This window comes from Triticum aestivum, chromosome 3A (assembly GCF_018294505.1).
Source record: "Triticum aestivum cultivar Chinese Spring chromosome 3A, IWGSC CS RefSeq v2.1, whole genome shotgun sequence".
Classification (NCBI taxonomy): domain Eukaryota; kingdom Viridiplantae; phylum Streptophyta; class Magnoliopsida; order Poales; family Poaceae; genus Triticum; species Triticum aestivum.
In genome coordinates, this window is record NC_057800.1 from 367,408,769 (window position 1) to 367,415,862 (window position 7,094).

Here is a 7,094-nt window from a genome sequence, read left to right on the forward strand (position 1 = left end):
AGCCGAGCGCACCGCACTATCACGATGGGCATGATCTAGCTCTACCGCCGAACAGTGCCCTGGAGGCCGCACCCGCATCAGCTCCGACCCTTAATTCGGAGCCAACTGCGTCAATTGAGGATGGATGGTTGGACACCGCCTCGGGGGCTGCAATCTCTACGGCAATCGAGCTGAACACCAGCCCTATTCTCTATGAAGCCCGTGACTCCAAGGAGCCGGACTCCTCTCCAGACTCCGAGCCCTCCGCGCCCCTACCGATCGAACCCGATTGGGCGCCGATCATGGAGTTCACCGCCGCGGACATCTTTCAGCACTCGCCCTTCGGCGATATTCTGAATTCACTAAAGTCTCTCTCTTTATCAGGAGAGCCCTGGCCGGACTATGGTCAGCGAGGTTGGGATGAGGATGATGAAGAAATTCAAAGCCGACCCACCACCCACTTCGTAGCCACTGTCGATGATTTAACCGACATGGTCGACTTCGACTCCGAAGACATCGACGGTATGGACGCCGATGCAGGAGACGATCAAGAACCAGCGCCTATAGGGCACTGGAAAGCCACCTCGTCATATGATATATACATGGTGGACACCCCAAAAGAAGGCAATGGAGATGGAACAGCGGAGGATGACCCCTCCAAGAAGCAGCCTAAGCGCCGGCATCAGCGGCGTCGCTCTAAATCCCGCCAAAGCAAAAATGGTGATTCCGGCACAGGAGATAATAACACCCCGGACAGTGCCGAAGACAACCACCTCCAGCAAGATTCAACACAGGAGGATGGAGAAGCCAGCCCTCATGAGAGAGCGGCAGACAGAGAGGTCGAGGACGCTAATTATATGCCTCCCTCCGAAGACGAGGCAAGCCTCGACGACGACGAATTTGTTGTGCCGAAGGATCCCATCGAACAAGAGCATTTCAAACGCAGGCTTATGGCCACGTCGAGCAGCCTCAAGAAAAAACAACAGCAACTTAGAGCTGATCAAGATTTGCTAGCCGACAGATGGACTGAAGTCCTTGCGGCCGAAGAGTATGAACTTGAACGCCCCTCCAAGAGCTACCCAAAGCGCAGGTTGCTACCCCGACTAGAGGAGGAAGCACCTAAACCTACATCACCAGCGCATGATGCGGCCGATCGGCCACCCCGTGGCCGCGACAGAGAAGCCTCTCGGCCCTCCACTCAAGCCGCACCCCGACGCCGCTCAAAAAATACCAAGGCATGGGAAAATGCGCCAGACCTGCGAGATATATTGGAGGACAAGGAAAGGCAAACAAGATCGATCTACAGATTGCGTGGGCGCCCCACGGCACGAGACGGTAATCGTCACTCCGGATACAGTCAATCCGGCCGGGCCGAACACAGTAGACAAAGCTCGTTCGAGCTGCATCGTGATATAGCCCAATACAGAGGCGCCGCACACCCACTATGCTTCACAGACGAAGTAATGGATTATCAAATCTCTGAGGGTTTCAAACCCGTGAACATCGAATCATATGATGGCACAACAGATCCTGCGGTATGGATCGAGGACTATCTCCTTCATATCCACATGGCCCGCGGTGATGACCTACACGCCATCAAATACCTCCCACTCAAGCTTAAAGGACCAGCTCGGCATTGACTTAACAGCTTGCCAGCAGAATCAATTGGTTGCTGGGAGCACCTGGAAGCCGCATTCCTCGACAATTTCCAGGGCACTTATGTGCGACCACCAGACGCCGATGATCTTAGCCACATAATTCAGCTGCTAGAGGAATCGGCCAGACAATTCTGGACACGGTTCCTAACCAAGAAAAATCAAATCGTCGACTGTCCGGATGCAGAGGCCCTAGCAGCCTTCAAGCATAACATCCGCGACGAGTGGCTTGCACGGCACCTAGGACAGGAAAAGCCGAAATCTATGGCAGCCCTCACGACACTTATGACCCGCTTTTGCGCGGGAGAAGACAGCTGGCTAGCTCGCAGCAATAACATGACCAAGAGCCCTGGTAATTCGGATACCAAGGACAGTAGTGGCAGGTCGCGTCGCAACAAGCAAAAGTGCCGCATTAACGGCGACAATGCTGAGGATATGGAAGTTAATGCCGGATTCAGAGGCCCTAAACCCGGTCAGCGGAAAAATCCATTCAAAAGAAATACTCCGGGCCCGTCCAGTTTGGACCGAATACTCGACCGCTCATGCCAGATACATGGCACCCCCGAAAAACCAGCCAATCACACCAACAGGGATTGTTGGGTGTTCAAGCAGGCATGCAAGTTAAATGCCGAAAGCAGAGACAAGGGGCTGCATAGCGATGACGAGGAGGAGCCCCGGCCGCCGAACAACAGTGGACAGAAAGGTTTTCCCCCACAAGTGCGGACAGTGAACATGATATACGCAACCCACGTCCCCAAGAGGGAGCGAAAGCGTGCGCTAAGGGACGTATACGCGATGGAGCCAGTCGCCCCAAAGTTCAACCCATGGTCTTCCTGCCCGATCACTTTTGATCGAAGGGACCACCCCACTAGCACCCGGCATGGCGGATTCGCGGCATTGGTTCTAGACCCAATTATTGACAATTTCACCTCACTAGAGTCCTTATGGACAGCGGCAACAGCTTGAACCTGCTTTACCAGGATACAGTGCGGAAAATGGGCATCGATCCCTCGAGGATTAAACCCACTAAAACGACCTTTAAAGACGTCATACCAGGTGTAGAGGCTAACTGTCCAGGCTCAGTTACACTTGAAGTGGTCTTCGGATCTCCGGATAATTTCCGAAGTGAGGAGTTAATCTTCGACATAGTCCCGTTCCGCAGTGGCTATCACGCACTGCTCAGGCGAACCGCATTTGCCAAGTTCAATGCGGTGCCGCACTACGCATACCTCAAGCTCAAGATGCCAGGCCCTCGAGGAGTCATCACGGTCAATGGAAACACCGAACGCTCTCTCCGAACGGAGGAGCATACGGCGGCTATCGCAGCGGAAGCACAAAGCAGCCTCTCAAGGCAATTCTCTAGTCCGGCCATTAAACGTCTGGACACCGTCAAGCGCGCCCAGAGTAACCTACAACAAGACCGCCAGGCACGTTCCGAGAAAGCGTAGCAATGCGGCCCCAGCCCCAGCCCTCGCAAACTTGCAAAACCAATGTTGCGCGTACATAACTACGCTCTGGAAATACCATGGGCAAAAGGGGAGGGGCACCATCACGGCACGCCCGAAACGCGGCTTAAACCACACTAGGGGCTGCCGATTTCTTAATTTTCTCTTACTTTCAGGACTCCACTCTTCGGAAGGCCTGTCCGGCAGTACAATTGCCACAAACGATACAACAACCAGGGGAGCAGAAAGCTACGCCGCACTACGGAACTCTAAGGTGGTCTCTATAACGAGTAGTATACCTGTTTCACATAACATTCCGTAGCTCGCCCCTGGAAAGGACATATTTGATAGTCCCATCTTTTGCTTATCGCACTATTTGTATCGTCTTGCTTTGATCACAGGCTTTTTAAATAAACAATGCATAGCTTCCGTCTATTATTGCATTACTCTTTTTACGAATATATGTTCATTAATGACATGTTGCACCCGTACACTTTGGTACAGCCAATACGCCAGGGGCTTAAGTACCCCACAATACGGTGTGAGAAGTCCGAACACTTTCACAAGTGCGGCACCCCGAACTTATTGCATTATATGCATCAGCTCCGAATCATGTCTTTAGTCAATAGTTGGGTTTGCCCGGCTCCTATGTTTTGGTACCTTACGTTCCGTTATATCGGCTAAGGTAGCACTAGGAGAACTACTGCGATTGTGCCCCAGTTGAGCTGGGCTAAGCACCTCAGTAGAGAAAGCTAAAACTGATCGTCATGATGAGGTGAGAGCTGGTCGTTGTTCGAGAGGTTTTCGAGTCCCTAAAGACTTATGCTGCTTAGAGCGAGGAGTCGGCTTTATCCGGCCTAGGCGTGGATAGCGCCCCGAACTCGGTCTTCCGAACACTAGGGGCTTCGCCAAAATTTAAAATTACAGAATTCTATGGCTAAGTGAGAGTGTTCAAGCATTATAGTCCGATTGCCTTGTTCGTTGTGTTGAGCGCCTTCCTCGAAGGACCCAAGAATGGGAAAAAGAGCGCTCATGTTTATCCTGAACACCCCAGCACTCATGCCATGGGGGCAGAAGCCGACGACTCGCCATCTCTCAAATTTGATAAACGGCCGCACAGAAGGTAATATTTTAAATTCAAAAAACATTGCTTAGCACACATGACAAAACGAGCGAGTTTACTGAAAAATTACATCCATGGAACATTCACCCGCCACAAGGCGGGCACCCTTCAGAACGCCCTCATAATACATCTCGGGCTTGTGATGCTCCTTGCCCGGCGGTGGCCCGTCCTTCACAAGCTTCTCAGCATCCAGCTTGCCCCAGTGCACCTTCGCACGGGCAAGCACCCTACGGGCACCCTCGATGCATACGGAGCGCTTGATGACTTCGAGCCTTGGATAGGCCTCCACCAGCCGCCTCACCAGCCCGAAGTAGCTCCCAGGCATGGCCTCTCCAGGCCACAGCCGGACTATGAGGCCCTTCATGGCCTGTTCGGCCACCTTATGGAGCTCGACCAGCTGTTTCAGCTGGTCGCTTAAGGGCACCGGGTGTTCGGCCTCAGCATACTGAGACCAAAACACCTTCTCCGTCGAGCTACCCTCCTCGGCTCGGTAGAAGGCGGCAGCATCCGACACGCTATGGGGCAAGTCCGCGAATGCTCCTGGAGAGCTCCGGATTCGGGTAAGTAACAAGTAATTCACTTTTACGTGCTTGCTTTACATAAAGAATGCCTTACCCACCGCTATCTTTTTTATTGCCTCAACCTCCTGGAGGGCCTTCTGGGCTTCGGCCTTGGCAGACTTGGCATCTTCAATGGCTGCCGCGAGCTCAGACTCTCGCGTCTTCGAGTCAAGCTCCAAACTCTCATGTTTTTTCATGAGAGCCTGGAGCTCTTGCGGCACCTCGCCAACCTACGTCTCATGCTTATCCCGCTCGGTGCGCTCCATGGCCGCCCTCTTCTCGGCCTCGGACAGCGCTTGCTTAAGGGTCGCCACCTCAGTTGTGGCCCCTACAACAGCCACGTTAATCTTGTCACTTTTTGCAATTGCACCTTTCACATATTTCAATAAGGTATTTCTTACCTTCCGTCTCCTCGAGTTGCCTCTTGGCATGGCCGAGCTTGTTCCCGGACCGCTCGAGGTTCTACTTCAGCGTGCCCACCTCCGCAGTCAGTGCGGCGGATTCTAGCAGCGAAGCCTGCATAAGCATATTGACTTACTTTTGTTAGACTCCTGCGAACGTTATTAGATCCTCTATTCGGCTTTTCTTTCCGAACGCCAAACAGAGCATCAGGGGCTACTATCTATGCGGTAATATTTTTACATATCTTTTACTTACCTCAAAGCCTATTAGAAGGCTGGCACAGGCTTCAGTCAGTCCGCTCTTGGCGGACTGAACCTTCTGGATCACCGCACTCATAACAGTGCGGCGCTCCTCGTCGATAGAGGTGCCGTTAAGCACCTCCAGCAAATTGTCCGGTGCCTCCGGTTGGACGAAGGTCACCGGCTCAGTAGGCTTGCTCCTCTTGGAAGGAGGCTGCCTACCGGAGTCCGGAACCGTTGAAGGTTCCGGCGCGGTGTCCGGCTCAAAGCCGGACTTAGAGCCCTTGGGGGTTCTATCCCCTTCACACCTGGAGTCCGGGAGGTCGCCTTGCGGCGCCTCCAGGACCACCTCCTACTGGCTTGGAACCTGTTGGGACGCCACCTCGGCGTCGTCCGTAGGGTGGGGGGAGGTAGCCGCCGGAAGCGAATTCACATCCGACGAATCCAGGGAGCCGCTCGATGACTCGTCGAGCCCGGCCTTGGGCGGACTGCATAGACATGTTCGACGTAAGGAAAAGCTATGAAATGGGGGAATACCATGAATCACTCTGGTATCCAGATACTTACGATCTCACCAGGGGCTTGGCCCTGTGCGGCCACTCCTCTTCGCCGTCGTCGGCGTTGGTGGAGTAGTCCGGAGGAGGGGTCTTCCCCTTCTTGGACCCTTCGGCCTCCCTAGTTGGGGCGGCCTTCCTTTTCTTCCCTCCCCCCGTTGGAGGGGAGAGGTCTCTTCTTCCTCCTCCTCGTCTTCATGGGAGGAGTGCGCCTTGGAGTCGTCAGATAATGAATCCGACACCTCTTGGCGCCGGGCACTCTTTCGAGTCCCCGTGGCCTTCTTCTTGGCCTTCTTCTTCGGCACCATACAGGGTGCCGGAACCAGCAGCTTTGCCAAGCGAGCGTCCGCTGGGCCTTCGGGCAAAGGAGCCGGACAGTTGATCTGTCCGGACGTCTCCTGCGAATCCTGTCAAAGGTAAGGGAGCTTAGATCCCGCATGGAGTCAAACCATGAAAAACTAATACCCTGTAAAAGGTAAAAACAGCTTACCGCACGAGCGTGACGCTGCGTGCTGAATCCACGATCCTCGATAGCGGATGCGGGGGCCTCGGCGCCCTTGAAAAGCACCTTCCAGGCATCTTCGTATGTCGTGTCGAAGAGCCTGCTCAGAGTTCGGTGCCGCGCTGGGTCGAACTCCCACAGGTTGAATGCCCGTTGTTGACACGGGAGGATCCAGCGGATGAGCATAACCTGGACTACGTTGACAAGTTTGAGCTTCTTGTCCACCAGGGTTTGGACGCATGTTTGGAGTCCGTTCAACTCTCCTTTTTTACCCCATGACATGCCCGTCTCTTTCCAGGAGGCGAGTCATGTAGGGGGTCCGGATCGGAACTCGGGGGCTGCAACCCATTCAGGGTCACGCGGCTCGGTGATGTAAAACCACCCCGATTGCCACCCCTTTAGGGACTCCACGAAGGAGCCCTCGAGCCATAGGACATTGGGCATCTTGCCCACCATGGCGCCTCCGCACTCCGCCTGGGTGCCGCGCACCACCTTCGGCTTGACATTGAAAGTCTTGAGCCATAGGACGAAATGGGGGCGGATGCGGAAGAAAGCCTCGCACACGATGATGAACGCCAAGATGTTGAGGACAAAGTTCGGGGCCAGATCGTGGAAGTCCAGGCCATAGTAGAACA